The sequence below is a fragment of the Quercus robur genome, chromosome 6 (assembly GCF_932294415.1).
Source record: "Quercus robur chromosome 6, dhQueRobu3.1, whole genome shotgun sequence".
Lineage (NCBI taxonomy): Eukaryota > Viridiplantae > Streptophyta > Magnoliopsida > Fagales > Fagaceae > Quercus > Quercus robur.
Genome location: NC_065539.1, coordinates 13,185,001 through 13,189,726, shown reverse-complemented (window position 1 = coordinate 13,189,726; position 4,726 = coordinate 13,185,001). Strand labels below are relative to the sequence as shown.

The window sequence follows — 4,726 nt, the reverse complement described above, 5'->3', positions numbered from 1 at the left end:
ATAAGTAGTTACTATTAATAAGTACGATAATTACAAAAGGAAAAGATAAGTCTTAATAAAATCATAATTTGTAGAAATTCATACTATTAAAGGTTTCAAAATAATGTTTCTAAAAAAAGTTTCAAAATAATTATTGTGTATTTCATGAAAATGAAAAATAGAAATGTAATTTATTATTGATAAGAAGTCATTAAGAATCCTCTATAAAAAGGAATCAATAATAATAAACAACAACTATTATTATTAGTATTATTAATAAGAAGGTGAAACCATAAGCATGAAAGACTTCTTATATCTATATATTTTGTCCTTTTTAGTAATTACGCATTAAGATATATTTTGTCCTTTTTAATAATTTACATATCACACCACAATTTTGATTAGAGTTAGTCAAATATTTAGAGGGTGTTTGGTAGAGTAGCTTGAGAATTGTTATTTGGAGTTTTTTGAAATACATGTGAATGAAAAAATATGTGAAAATGTGTATAATATTATTTAAAATGTGAGTTTAAACTCACTCACCAAACAGACCCTCAACTTTTTGAAAAAGATAAAAATAAATTAAGAACGTGTGAAAAACAGAAAAGTTAGAGAATGAAGAAGTCATCTGTTTGGATTGAGTTTATTTTTACTGAAACTAAAAACTGAAACTGAAAACACTGTAACGAAATAATTTTTAAATATGTAAATAGTACTGTGGGACCTATTTTTAATGAAAAAATTACTAAAAAATGTAATTTGTGAGATCTATAAACAGTATACGGTATACTGTTCATAGTTGGCAAGTCAACTACTACGGGTTTAAAAAATAAAAAACAAAACAAAATGCAGAACAGAGACACAAACACCAGAATCAGTGCAATCCAAACGGGTATATAAGTTACTAAAATGTATATTCTTTAAAAGTTTCTAGTCAAAGTCTTTGTTTATAATATTTTTTTATTTGTCAATATGATATATGCGTACTGTTGATTATTAATTTATTATCAGTTTTTCAGCAACCTTGTTGCATCCCTAGCAACCCATCATAAATTCATAACTACCACAAAAGAACTAGCTACTCTCACAAAAAAATCCATGGAAATGGCTCACTCCTATAAGACTCTTTCCAAACTCCGCCTCCTCTTACCTCTCCGCTTCTCTTTACTTCTGCTTCTCTCATCAGTTTACACTGTTGCTGACAAGTACTTCATCAACTGTGGAGCAAGCTCCAACGCCAGCTTCTACAACAACAGCCAGGACTTTGTTCCTGACATCAACTCTAATTTCCCTTATTTCTCAACTGGCAAAAGCGAACAAGTCAGCAACACATCAGCATCGACTTATGTACTATATCAAACAGCAAGAGTTTACAGACAGCCATGTTCGTATAGATTTGAAATCCACCAGAATGGTACATACATAGTACGCCTCCATTTCTTTGCTTACTTGTCACGTGCTGCTAATCTATATGATGCACTGTTCAATGTTTCGGCTTCTGGGTTTTCACTTTTAACCAATTTCAGCATCCGAAACAGCAGTGGTTCTCCAGTGATTAAGGAATTCTTCCTTACCATCCCGCAAGGAGAGTTTAAAATCCATTTCATACCTTCTCAAGACTCATCTTTGGCTTTCGTAAACGCCATAGAAGTCTTTCTTGCCAACGAGACCCGCATCACTGATAATGTTACTCGCGTTACTTCTGCTGGAAATGTTGGTAACTACAAAGGTTTGCTCTCTCAGTCTCTGGTTCTGCATACAATCCATAGGATCAACTTTGGAGGTTCCCGAAATGAATTCGATGACTTGGGGAGGAATTGGGTACTAGATGATAGTTACTTAATACACAACCGCGATTTTGCAAAGAACAGCACGCCTCATAGTCAAACGCCTAATTACGACCCAGCACTGGCCACAAATTATACATCCCCAGATGATGTCTATCAGACAGCCAAACAATTGAAGGAAGTCAGTGGCGTCAACGCCAGTCTCTTAAATTTAACTTGGCGTTTTCCAGTCGGTAAGAATACTTCTCACTTTGTTCGGGTCCATTTCTGTGACATAGTAAGTAAAACACCTAATGACATAAGGTTCAATCTCTATTTATATAGCAACTATGATGAGTTGATTGATCCTTATAAAATGACTGGAACTGCAGAGTTCGCTGTTCCCTTTTTCATCGATTATGTGGTTGATTCAGATGATTCTGGATTTACAAATTTTATTATAAGCCCTTCAGAGAATGACTCTCCCATTCTTAATGCGTTTTTGAATGGGCTGGAGATTATGGAGTTCATGAAGACATCAGGTCCCATACTGGTGGAATGTGAACCAGTTACAAACAAGAAACACTCCCCTGTTATATTGATCATTGGTTCTGTATGTAGTGGGGCATTTGTAATTTTGATGACAGTTGTGGCGTTGCGATTGAAATGCAGGAAATCAGTGCCTGACCAAAGTTTGACAAAGCTTCTTTTTGGTGGGCTAAGTTTAAACAGGTTGACTGAAGGAAGTGCTAATTCATCCTTACTTTCGAATCTGAACCTCAGTTGGAGGATTTCTTTAGGTGAAATAATGTATGCAACTAAGAACTTCAATGCAAAATTTTTGATTGGTGAGGGTGGATTTGGCAAAGTCTACAAAGGAACTCTTCGGAATGGTACGAAAGTGGCAGTAAAACGAAGTGAAGCAAGGCATGGGCAGGGTATTGAGGAATTCCAAACGGAGATCATTGTGTTATCTCAAATCAGGCATCGCCATCTTGTTTCTTTGATTGGATACTGTGATGAAAGGTCTGAGATGATACTGGTTTATGAATTTATGGAAAAGGGGACTCTAAGAGAACACCTCTATCATTCAAATGACAATTCTGAGACCACATCTTTACCATCTGAATTATCTTGGAAGCAAAGACTTGAAATTTGCATTGGCTCTGCCACGGGCCTACGTTACCTACACACTGGTACAGCTGGAGGAATCATTCACCGTGATGTAAAATCCACAAACATCTTGCTTGATGAAAATTATGTGGCTAAAGTTGCTGACTTTGGCCTTTCAAAGTCAGGCGTTCCCGATCCAGAGCATTTGACAATGGCTGTAAAGGGTAGCTTTGGTTATCTTGATCCTGAATACCTTACCACCCTACAGTTGACAGAAAAATCTGATGTGTACTCTTTTGGTGTTGTACTTCTTGAAATTCTTTGTGCTAGACCAGCTATTAATAACTTGCTTCCAATGGATGAGATGAACTTAGCTGAATGGGGGATGCTGTGGCAAAGGAAAGGCCAACTTGAGAAAATTATCGATCCAGTGCTAGTTGGTAAAATCAAGCCTAATTCATTGCGAAAGTTTAGTGAAACAGCTGAGAAGTGTTTGAAGACAAGTGGTGCTGACAGGCCTAAAATGCATGAAGTGCTATATGACTTGCAATATGCACTGATGCTTCAAGAAACTGCAATGCACGCAGACCCACATGAAGAAAGCACAATAAATTCTTCATTGGAGTTGCAGTTACCTCTTGCTTGGCAATTGCCTTCTGATGGAATCCCATTGGAGAAAGATGATCATACACCCACTGGAGTAGTTGATGACTCTGATACAACGGCTAGTGAAAGTCAAAACCCAATTTAGGATTGATGGGGCAAGATATTCTTCTCTAGTTTGAGGTACATTAGCTTTATTACGTTTATGTGGCTTCCTGTCATCATAACTCTGTAAAATGCTATAATAATATGCTGTGTCTGTAAAAATGTTTTAGTGTTGCACACCGAGTCTTTTGGGTTAATATTGCAAAAACTGAAATTAATTTGCGTTATAGGTACTATTGAAACTTATTTGGGATTTTGAGGAGAGAGACTGAATTTCGGTATCACCGTTGCCGAAATTCAGCCAAAAGTATGAGAGAGAAGATGCAAAAGGAGGAAAGAGAAAATGTTGAATTTCGGCAACATGGTTACCGAAATTCGTCTGCCCAGTTCTGCTGCCCAACCCTCTCTCCTATGTGCTCGTGTGTGGAGTGCCCAGGGGAAAAAAAAAAAAAAAAAGGCAATTGCGGTAATGCAATTGCCGAAATAGGGGAGAAAAAGATTTTTTTTTTTGGTAATTGTCGCCATGGCCATGCCGAAAATAAAAAAATAAAAAAAAAAGTGGTTCCAAAATATCTGAAAGAGTAAAAAAAAGTAATGTCCACAATATTTTTACAACATTTTCACAATAAATCACATGTAATTAATTATTATTAGTTAAAAAAATTTGTGGCAAAGTAATTGTGGCAATAGGATTGCCGAAAATGTGAAAAAAAAAAAAAAAAAGAATTATGGCAATGGGATTGCCGAAAATGTGAGGAAAAGAAAAAAAAAAAAAAAAAAAAAAAAGAGAATTGTGGCAATGGGATTGCCGAAAATGTGAGGAAAAGAAAAAAAAAAAAAACAAAAAAAAAAAAAAGAAAAAAAAAAGAGAATTGTGGCAATGGGATTGCCGAAAATGTGAGGAAAAAAAAAAAAAAAAAAAGAGAGAGAATTGAAAAAAAAAAAAAAAAAGAGAATTGTGGCAATGGGATTGCCGAAAATGTGAGGAAAAGAAAAAAAAAAAAAAAAAAAAAAGAGAATTGTGGCAATTGGATTGCCGAAAATGTGAGGAAAAGAAAAAAAAATAAAAATAAAAAAAAAAAAAGAATTGTGGCAATGGGATTGCCGAAAATGTGAGGAAAAGAAAAATAAATAAATAAATAAATAAAAAAAAAGAATTG

At 35.0% G+C, this 4,726-nt stretch overlaps 1 pseudogene; it reads left to right on the top strand.

Annotated features, from left to right (window-relative positions):
• Positions 1 to 1,000: 1,000 nt before the first annotated feature.
• LOC126732837 (probable receptor-like protein kinase At5g24010) lies at positions 1,001 to 3,747 on the top strand (annotated as a pseudogene).
• The last annotated feature ends 979 nt before the right edge of the window (positions 3,748 to 4,726 follow it).